Source organism: Theropithecus gelada, chromosome 1 (assembly GCF_003255815.1).
Source record: "Theropithecus gelada isolate Dixy chromosome 1, Tgel_1.0, whole genome shotgun sequence".
Lineage (NCBI taxonomy): Eukaryota > Metazoa > Chordata > Mammalia > Primates > Cercopithecidae > Theropithecus > Theropithecus gelada.
This window is the reverse complement of record NC_037668.1, coordinates 121,569,536-121,581,236: the sequence shown is the minus strand read 5'-3', so window position 1 is coordinate 121,581,236 and position 11,701 is coordinate 121,569,536.

Genomic DNA, 11,701 nt, shown 5'->3' with positions numbered 1-11,701 from the left:
TACCGGAGAGCTCCGAGCACGCACTTGGTCAGGGGCCCGGACGCTAGATCTGGGAAGGGGTGGTGGCTGGCTAGATGGGCGAGGAAGGATCGTCTCTACCCTCTCTCCAGCAGCTGAGGCCTCCGAACCCTTCCCTAGCCGGATTTGGGGACAGAGGAGCGCTGGTATTGATAAAAGAACTCTCTTTGCTATTCTTTTAGGAGCCCAAATGAGGATTGAAAGTGAGAAGAATGGGGCCTGGGCTTGGGAGTGGGAGGTGGGGAAAGCACAGAATCCCGTGTGCCTGTTTCTGCGTCGTCTGGAGAGAAAGCTTTTGAAGATGTCTAATAGACCTTATTCGGGTAAAAGCTCTCTAAAGTCCTCCACCTTTTTTTTCTTTCTTTTTTTTTTTTTTTTTTTTTTTTTTTACTTCATGGAAAATGAAACAGAGAAGTTACTTGCCTAGAGGCGACTAAGTCGCCTAATAGATAAGTAGGAAAGTAGAAGTCAGTTCCAACGTAGTGGAAATGCATGGCGTACAATGAGCCATATTAGAAGGTTCCCATTTAGACAGTTTTCATGGTGTATTCCATGTTGGCTTCTACAGGGGAAAAAAAATGTTAGAGCATCTTAAACAACTGTTTTTGCGTCTTTCCATAGTGACTAGTAATATCAACGGGTGTCAAGATCTAAACAGGAATTGCATTTTAAAAAGTGTGTCAGCCGGGCGCTGTGGTTCATCATACCTGTAAACCCAACACTTTGGGAGGCTGAGGCAGGGAGCTCACATGAGCCCAGGAGTTCAGGACCACCCTGGGCAACATGTGAGACCCGTCCCTACAAATATGTGTGTGTGTGTGTGTGTGTGTGTGTGTGTATTCATTCCAACATCCCACTGTTTATAGTATAGCCTCTTCTCCCATATGACAGTATGACACTCTTACGAGTTTTTTTTTTCCACCGGGCTTGGTGGCAGGCACAGTAGTTCTGGCTACTCTGGAGGGTGAGGTGGGAGGATCGATTGAGCCCAGGGGGTCAAGGCTGCAGTGAGCTGCGACTGTGCCACTGCATTTGCAGCCTGGGTGACAGAGAAAGAGTCTTTGTCTCAAAAAACGTTAAAAAAAAAAAAAAAAAAGACAAAAAAACTAAGTTTGTCATACTGTCGTGTGGAAGAAGAGGCTATATAAATAGTGGGATGTTGGAATTTCTAAAAACAAGACACCGTTTAAATCCATTTTGTCACTTTGGTTCATCAGATTCATTACTCTTGATGACACCTGGCTTGTTGACAATGTTTTCTTAAAACGTTCTGTCTGAGCCCTGTATGCTGCTCTCAAGAAGACATTACAGTTTATTACTCTATTTTTTCATTTAGCATTTTCTCCAGGACCACTTACTGGTTCTTTAATTTCTGAAGTGTGGACACTTGTTTTTCAGTGCTACTAAATTTAGTCAAAACAAAATTTCTTTGATTAAAAACAGTATTTTAATTAAATTTTCTTCAGGCCGGGCATAGTGGCTCATACTTGTAATACCAGCACTTTTGAGAGGCCAAGGTAGGCGGATCACTTAAGCTCAGAAGTTGACCAGCCTGGCCAACGTGGTGAAACCCCACTTCTTCTAAAAATACAAAAACTAGCTGGGTGTGGTGGTGGGCACCTGTAATCCCAGTTACTTGGGAGGCTGAGGCAGGAGAATCGCTTGAACCCTGGAGGCAAAGGTTGTAGTGAGCCGAGATTGCACCACTACACTCCATCCTGGGCGATGGAGCAAGACTGTCTCAAAAAAAAAATCTTTATGAAGTGGTGGTTTTGTGTTTTTTTTTTTTTTGTCAGTTTACTGTTGATTTAAAGATTTATTATAGTGCCTAAATTTATCTTGACCTTATCAAGTTTATCAATCTGAAAAAGCTAGCTGGCAAAAAATGTCCTGAGTTGTCACAGTGTCACTGACCCATATCTTGTCTCTCCTGAAAAAACTATAATAACTTTGCTTTTTCATGTAACATTTATGTTCTTTATAGACTTGTGCTAAATAGATGAGTAGAGCACACATTATTTCAGTAATAGTTTATTGCTAGAGACTTCTGTGGTAGCATAAACAGAATTGAATGTGTAGTAAAGAGTTGTAGGTACCAATCCCAACTTTTTTTTACTTAGACAAGTCACTCTCCAAGCCTCATTTTCTTCAATTCAGATATAGAAATATTATGTAACACACAGGATTCAAAATCAAATGAGACTTGTGTGAAAGTACTTTTTGTAGTATGAAGTGTTATATAATGTTAGTGTCTATTATCTTTATCAGGCTTGGTCAGTCCAACTAGTAATAAACCATGTAACTAGTTTATTACATATGTGGCTGAGAGAAATTTAATTGGATGTAAATACCAGTGTGATATGTCATAAAATATGCTAATCTGTAGCTCATATTTAAATAGTTATTTATAGTATACTATATGTATCTGTATTATAAATAGACTTTTGAGGACAAAGAGAACATCTCCTTATTAAGCTTTAAGAGTTTCAGAGAGAGTGCATATATATGAAACATTATTTTTTCATGTTGTCTAGGTGCGGTAGTGCATACCTGTGAGCCTAGCTACTTGGGAACCTGAGGTGGGAGGATTACTTGAGCCCAGGAGGTTGAGGCTGCAGTGAGCCATGATCATGCTACTACACTCCAGCCTAGGTGACAGAGTGAGACCCTGTCTCAAGAAAAGGAAAAAAAAAAAAGTTTAGCTTCAGACTACGGTTAGGGGAGTGTCACTGTCAAAAATAGTGGAGTTGAAAGGGAGCTGTTTAGAGAAGACGTACTTGCTTTTGCATGTGTTTGGGCAGGCATGTATAGACGTGGTGTCCTATAGAAAGAGGAAAGAGAAGACAGCATCTGATTTCTACATTCATTCAATAACTGTCTAGTGTCCTGACTATGATGTAGGAGAAATAAAGATGAATATAACTCCCACCTTGTCCTTGAAGATCCTATAATCTGGTGGGAGAAGCAGAATGTAAACCAGATTGAAATAAATACTGTGATAAAACACACAGGCTAAGAATGTGCATGGGAAGAAGTGATTAACACACTAGTGAAGTACAAAGGGTTTTATGGAGGACTGAATATTTTAACTGCGGCTTGAAGATTGAGTACAATTTTGGTAGAGAAGGAAAGAGCATATAACTGAAGAAAAAACACAAAAGTATATTGTATGACTTGGGAAAATAAAGTAGTCTAGAGTGGCTCTGTTAATAGGGTTTGTAAAGAGGTGTATTGGTATATAATGCAGGAAAAGTAGGTTAGGGCAAAAAGAAAACAGATCAGTGCCTGATATGAATTATACACTGGGCCAAAAGTTTTCATATTTGCTATTTCATTTAATTTCTATATAGCCATGCAAAATAGGTGTTTTGACATGGGGGGAAAACAGTCTCAGAGAGTTTTACTAATTTGTTCAAAGTCTCACAGATAATAAGTAATGGAGCTGAAATTTCAAACCAGGTTGTTATTTAACTCCAAAGCTGAAGCTATTTGTAATTTGGTAACTATCTCTAAATTTAAAAAAAAAAAAAAAAAAAGGAAAAAAAGTTATATTCATTATAGGACTTTAAAAATATAAAGTACTTTCACACATATTTGGTCTTTATAACTAGTCATTAATCCCAGTTGATGGATGGGAAAATTGAAGCCCAGTGAGATTATTCAAGGTCATGGAGTGAACAAGTGGCAGATTGGAAATGCAACCCAAGCTTTCGGACTGCAAAGTTTTGAGCCTTTCCAACATCCTTTTAAGAAGTCTGGAGATCATTTTGTAAGCAGTGGAAAGAGTTAGTGAACATTTTTGAGAAGGGGATGACGTAAACAATAATGTTTAAAAAGATTAGTTTGAGTTCGCATAGAAGATGGTCTGGAATGCACAGAGACAAGAACGTTAATTATTAAGCTATTGTAAAAACACAGTAATGATGTAGACCTGAACAAAGAATGTTTGGTGATAAACATAGAAGAAACAAATTAGAGGCATTTGGAATCAGAATTTACAGGATTTAGCTTCTGACTGCATCTACCGTGAGATAGGAGGACCATGCCTAAATAATAATGGAGGTGGGGACAATGATAGCTAAGAAGAGGTAGATTTGGATGGAGAGAAATAGCCATCCAAATGGATGTGTCCTGTGAGAGCTGGACAGGGAGATGTGGGATCATATAGTAGGGCTATGTAACAAGTCCCTCTATAGTAGGGTTTGTTTAAGCTAAACTGTAAGTACACAGAGCCAGTGAGGGTCTGGTTTATTTCTGCATCCCCAGAGCCAGGACAGTTCTTGGCACTCAGTAAATATTTGTTAACTTTGAAACTGGATGAAGATCTTTAAGGATGGTAGAATTTTTTGAAAAATGTTCAAAGACAGAAAGCAAAAAGAAGAAAATATTTGAGGAAAGATTTGATAGAAACCAAGAAGCATTATGTAAAGGAAGTTGTGGAGAGAGAGTTACAAGAGTGTGAGATGCCACAGAGAGGCATTGTTGGAAGGGGATCAAAGATAGTGTTACTGAAGTAAAAGTTCAGGAAGAGAGATCGGAAGTCAAATTGCAAAGAACTGAAGAGGAATGAGGGGGAGAACTGGAACCAGGCAGCAGAGAGTACTTTTTCAAAAAGTTTGGTGGTAAAGGAAAAGGGAGCAATGAGAAAACACCTTAAGGAAGAAGCAGGGTCAAGGAGGAATTGCAAAGGCACGTGTAGCTCAAGGGAAAGGAGCCAGAGAAGAGAGGTAAATTGAAAATACAAGCAAAATGAAGCTCAAGGAAATGGAGGAAGATGAGATTGAAAAGACACAGATGGAGTGATCAGGATTAGATGCACAGATCTGAGCATGTTTCACAGAAAGGACAAGTTGAAGCCAAATTTTAGGTGAGTGATTATAGACAGTGATTGCAGAGGGAGAAGAGCAGAAGACTAAGGAAATCTTTAGAGAATGACCACAGGGAAGGGCAAAGGAGGGGTCAAAGAAACAGCAAGAGAAGTTGTGTAAATTCACTGTCAGAAAAACAGATACACAACCAACCAAGTTTGAGAAAAAGTAACAGGCCAAAGTGTCAAGTGTTGTAGAAGAGAATGAGAACTGGGAATAAATGGTATATATCAAGTGATATTTGTACAAGCAGTTCATGAACAAAAAACTTAGAATTCTTTTTTTTTTTTTTTTGGTCTGTTCAGTTAAAGCTGATACATTCCCATGCAACTAACTCAGATTTTGAGGTGAATAACAAATCTCTTTATCTATAGATGATGAGTTTAAATTGTGATGCCATTTTTCTTTCAGATGGTGTGAATGTTGAATCTAATTCAGTCCTGCTAATTTTCTTTAAAAGCATTTGAAGCAGATGGAACTAGAAAGCCTACTTCTGTAAATTCCATTTACTCATTCATGCATTGCTTTCATTCAAGAAATGTTTATTAGTGTCTACCATATACTTTGCTAGTTACTGGGGTTATGAGGGGATATGGCAGTAAACAAGAAAGACAATGTTTATTGCCTGAAAAAGTAATACCGAAAGAAGAAAAAACTTTGCTATATTGCTGCTAATAGAAAAAAATTAATTTAACTTTTAAAAACAATTGAAACAGATTAATTACAGTAAATCTATTTGAATAACTTACGTAGGCATGAAAATACTTATGAAGATTATATATGAATATGGTAATTTTCCTCTAATATTAAAACAAAATACAACATTGTTATGAGAACAACATGAAAATACATATGTACATGGAGAAAGGCTCAATAGAAATGCAAACGTGTGTGCTAAAATAAAGAAGTTATTGGTGGTCTTACTTTTGATTTTCCCTTAAATTTTTTTAAATTTTAAATTATTCTTTTTAAAAATGTCTTCTACTAATCTTAAAACAGTAAGTAGTGAGAAATATTATTTCTACTGATTTATAAATATATCCATTCTTCACATTCACAGTGGGATTTGTAAAAAGCAATCCTTGGATTTAAAACCTTTTTTTTTTTAGCAAACAAAGCTCTCAAGTTGGTGATCCTCAGGTAAAATCTAACCCACAGATATTCCACCAGTTATTTATTGCCACAAAAATGCTGCCTAAGAAGCCACCCAAAGGGCAGTGGGTTAAAACAATAACTATACCTTTTTTCTTAGGAGTCTCTGCATTAGTTGGACAGCTCCTCTGGAATTATCTTCTAAGTCAGCTGTGGGTTGGGTAGGTGGCTCTGCTGATTTTTTGCTGGACTTCCACATTTGGGACTTGCCATGATTTTGATATGACAGGCCCTAAGGGCACAGTGGAAGACCTTCCAAATAAAAGCAAGTAAGTATGGGTTGACAATGGTAAGTATCATAGTGGAAGTATTCTTGAACAAGGTTTCAGGAAGAAGAAGAAGGGAATTTCATGCAGGGAAACAACCAAAGCTCAGTGAGTCAAAATATCATAGCATTCTTGGTAAGCCCATTTTTTTTTTTAATTTTGCTATTTTGGTGGAGAGAAAGGAATACATAAAGGAATAACATGAGAGAAAGCTATTTGGGGAGTGTAGTAGTTAAGGTTCTGGTTGCAAACAACAACTCCAGCTAGTTAAGTTGACTTTAGTGGAAGGATGCTGGGGTATCTCATGGGATCCTGGGAACTGTTGAATAACCAGGGAAACTCTGGGGAACTCACTGGTAGGAATCCATAAACCGTCTTCCTGGTGAGCTGTAAACAACTCACCCTCTATGCATCTCACATCAAAATTCCAGTTTCTTGGGAAAACAAGTCTGTTTGCCCAATTTGGGTCATATTTCCACCTCCATGTTACGCAGGCATGACTCATCTGCAAGTTATGTGTATAGATATTTTGCTACTGTTCCACCCCTATGCTATGCTTGGGGGCGAGGTGTCACTGTGAGCTGTGTGGCTGCCTTAAGAGATATCTGTTGTGTCTTATTACTTGGTTGCCTTTCCCCACATGTACAATGACAAAAATGCCTTCAACCTATTCGATCCAGCCATTCCAGTACAACTCCTATACTTGCCATCTTTCTAAGCCCAAAGGCACATCCAGCTGATGGAAGGAGCATCTTGGGTTTAATAGTCTTTTAGTTATGGTATCTGAAAGTAAAATATCTATTCTTCTAATTCTGGCACAGTCTTATCTAGCTATAGTTCCTCATGGTCCTGCACTCCATGGACTAAATTGTAAGTGTAATTACTACCAATGCACTCTATAAATAACTGTTGGGGCCAGGGTGGCAATAGTTGCTACGGGAAAAAAAAAAAAAAAAAAGGAGAAAAAACCAGTGATAGTTCTTATTTTAAAAAGAAAAAAAGAGGTGGGAGGCTCTCTTGAGGCCAGGAGTTTAAGACCAGCCTAGGCAGCATTTCAAGACCCTGGCTCTAATAAAAAGTAAAAAAAAAAAAAATTTAGTCAGGCGTGGTGGCGTGCACCTGTAGTCCTAGCTACTCAGGAGGCTGAGGTGGGAGGATTGATTGAGCCCAGGAGTTCAAGGCTGCAGTGAGCAATCATCAGGCCATTGCACTCCAGCCTGGACATCAGAGCAAGACCTTGTCTTTTAGGAAAAAAAGGCGGGGAGGAGGAGTAGGTAATTTATCAGTCTTCAGACATTCCAGCAGTATATGTGGACTACTCATTCTCACTACAGCTTATAAGGCCATAGCTAGTATGTATGACTACCCATCCAGGTTTCCCTGCTTACAGTTAATATTCCAACTGATTGAGGGGCTTTGCCTAATAGAGTGATTTAAGCCTTCATTTTTAGACATCTAAGCCCTTGGTGATCATCAGCATAAAATGTGACAAATTAAACAAAAGCAAGACAGCAGATCAGAGAACAACTTTGAGGTGGAATGATTGGGAACCAGTGAATAGTTGTTCAATAAATGGTTTATATTTTACAGATGATGACACTGAAACACAAAAAATTTAGATTAACTCTTAGGTGACAAAGCCAGGATTGAAGCTCATGCGGTCAGGCTCCAGAACAACTCTTCTTCATAGTTATGTTATACTGCCCCTGCATTGTTGATATCGAAAGTAAGTGTAGGCCCTGGGCCTTCTATACCTGGGATTAAGTCACATATTCCTATTCCTCTTCAACTTTTACTAGCCTGGTGAGCAAGAAAAAGCTGCTGAATGTTTCTAAGCTCAGTCTTTTTCATTTATAAAATGGAGATATCCTTTGTGGGCCGGGCGCAGTGGCTCATGCCTGTAATCCCAGCACTTTGGGAGGCTGAGGTGGGCGGATCACGAGGTCAGGAGATACAGATCATCCTGACTAACACGGTGAAACCCTGTCTCTACTAAAAATACAAAACATTAGCCGGGTGTGGTGGGGGGTGCCTGTAGTCCCAGCTACTCGGGAGGCTGAGGCAGGAGAATGGCGTGAACCTGGGAGGCGGAGCTTGCAGTGAGCCGAGATCGCACCACTACACTCCAGCCTGGGCGGCAGAGCCAGACTCCAAAAGAAAAAAAGACAGAAAGAAAGAAAAATAGAGATACCTTTTGTGGTGGCATGATGCTTATCATGTGATAAGCACATTTATAAAAATAGTGGTGGCTTGAAGCCTAGCACATAAAGTTGAGATTTTACAAGAAAAGTAGAGATAATTGATCAAAAGATTTTTGTGACAGAACAGGAAGTTAGAAGAAGGCGAAAGGAGAAAGATCTGTGAGAGACTTGAAGAGATGAAGAGTAGATATTCTCAATACACTGTAGAAGGCATGATTAAGGGGAAGGAAGTGAGAAACATTTTTTAAAAATCATCCTCGAGCTAATTTGGAGAACAGCCACACTTTGCAATATGAGCCAAGAGATAAAATCAAATTTGTCTCTCGGGAGGGGAAAATAAGCCTCTTTTCAAGCTAAATTTCCCTGCCACCTGGTTTGTTTTCTTCATTGTAAATGAGTGCTGGGAAAAGAACGGCTTTAGAGATTCTGCCCAAGCAATTTGCAGACCATTTTCTTGGTAACCACATTGTAGCTCTTTTTTCAGTCAGGATCACACAGGATTTAATGCTGTTTTTTGACAGCAAGTATTATTTTTAACATCTATCAAATGCACCAAAATAAGCCTGAAATGTCTTATTGGAATGTATATAGGGGAAGAAAAGTGGGTTACATATATCTTTGAAATGACCTAATATAAAATTCTGCAGATGCACCTTTATAAGCTTGGTTATGTAACTTGACCTAATTCATTGTTTTGGTTAAAACCCATTTATGCCTAATGTTCCATTATTGGAACGCTAAGCTTGTGGGAGTTATTTATATCCTATGCTCAAGGTCATTGTCTGACTTTTCACAAAAAAAATTTGCGACCTCCAGCATAAATGGGTTAAGGCCAACATTTACCACAATGAGCTAGTACACTGATTAAGTGATCAATTGTAGTATTTTCAGGAGCATTTAGTGGTAAGTGGCATGTGGCTAAATTACAGGCAAAGTGATTGAGAAAGTCACTGTTCCCGAATAAATACCAGTTTACCATGATGGCATTCACCATCAAACCTATCATCTTTATTAAAGCTAAAATTAGGGTTACTGTTTACATTCAGAACAGAAATATGTATCTTTGTGATTTTCATGTATTTGGGAGAAAGGAACAACTTAAGCACAACTGAAACCTACACAGATGCTTTTCTATGTAGTGGCAGCTTAAATTTAAAGGATAACAAAATCGATTTCTATTTTTTTGGTGTAATTATATTGATTATATTGGAAAAACATGAACCAATACATTTGGCTTTAAGATTGATCTACAAACTGGTCACATACAGGTACTCATGTATACAAAATGTGTTTGATCGTTGTTTTGTTTTTTTTTTAAGATGGAGTCTCACTCTGTCACCCAGGCTGGAGTGCAGTGGTGCAATCTAGGCTCACTGCAACCTCCACTTCCCGGGTTCAGACAATTCTCCTGCCTCAGTCTCCTGAGTAGCTGGGATTACAGGTGTGCGCCACCATGCCCGGCTAATTTTTGTATTTTTAGTAGAGACGGGTTTCATTATGTTGGTAAGGCTGGTCTCAAACTCCTGACCTCGTGATCCGCCTGCCTTGGCCTCCCAAAGGGCTGGGATTACAGGTGTGAGCCACTGCGCCTGGCCTTGATCATTTTAAATTCACAAATAATACTTTGCCCCTGAGTAATAATAATAAATACATAATTTATGCATATATCACCCATAGTTAATTAGGAACATTTTATTGGCTTAATGAGCAAAATATGATCATAAAATATATGCCATCATAGCCCAGATGTATTTCAATAAAAAAGCTTAGATTATAATATCTCATAATATAAGCAAAATATCATAAAATATATGCCATCATAGCCCAGATGTATAGCAATAAAAAAGCTTAGATTATAATATCTCACAAGTCTGCATTAGCAATGACACTGTTACAAAATATAACACTTTCTGATTTAATTTTAAAGAGCTAGAGATTCATTCAGTATCTTTTTGGCATTTGAAATGAAACCTCATTTACCCTCCACACAATAGCTGATTAAAAACAGCTCTTGAAGAGGTCCCAGGCAACACACACAGAGGGGAAATGGTTAGATATGTGGGTTTATATTTTCACATTAAAATTCAATGTTATTCAGACCCACGTAGATAAATAATAAAAGTGGCATTCAAGTTGGGAATGGTAGCACAAGCCTGTAGTCTCAGCTACTCAGGAGGCTGAAATGGGAGGATCACTTGAGCACAGGAGTTTGAGGTTTTAGTGCACTGTGATTGCACCTGTGAATGGCCACTGCACTTCAGCCTGAGTAACATAGCAAGACCCCATCTCTTTTTTTAAAATGTTAAATTTATAATCAGTGAGGAAAATATAAACCATGCAATAAATGAAGGGGTCATTGGCCAAGTGTTGGAGGGAAAAAATACACCATGTTCCAAAATAAATTTCTAGTGATTTATTGTGATTTTCATGAATTTGGATGATTTGAAAGATTTTAATATAAAAATGAAACCATAGCCTTACTAGAAGAAAATATAAAGAAAAACTTATATAGTATTGGGAGGGGGGATTATATTACATGAAACATTAAGTAAAATATTTATTTTTTAAATGTTAAATAACTAAAAACTGCTTTAGAAGTCACCAGAAAATTAAAGGGCAGGCTGAGCATGGTGGATCACACCTGTAATCCCAGCTTTGGGAAGCTGAAATGGGAGGATCACTTGAGGCACGGAAGTTCGAGACCAGCCTGTGCAATATAGCAAGACCCCCATCTCTCCAAAAAAAAAAAAAAGCCAGGCATAATGGCATGTGCCTATAGTACTAGCTGCTCGGGAGGCTGAGGTGGAATGGTTGCTTAAGCCCAGGCATTTGAGGCTGCAGTAAACTATGATTGCACCATTGCACTCTAGCCTGGGTAACAGAGTGAGAACGAGACCCTGTCTTAGAAAAAAGAAAAAAAGAAAAAGGGCAAGTGCTAAATGGAAAGAGGAAAAAAAGGGACTAAGAATTAGGAAGTCTTCCATATCGGTAAGGAAAAGATAAATAGCCAAACAGAAAAATGGGCAAAGGACTTCCACTGGTAAATCAGAAAAGAAGAAATGAAAAGGATCAGCAAAGATAATTTTTTTCATTTCCATCAATAATAAAAAATGCAAATCAAAGCAACATTAAAATACCATTTTGCCTATCTAATTGGTAAGGATTATTATTATTCTTTATTTTTATTTTTATTTTA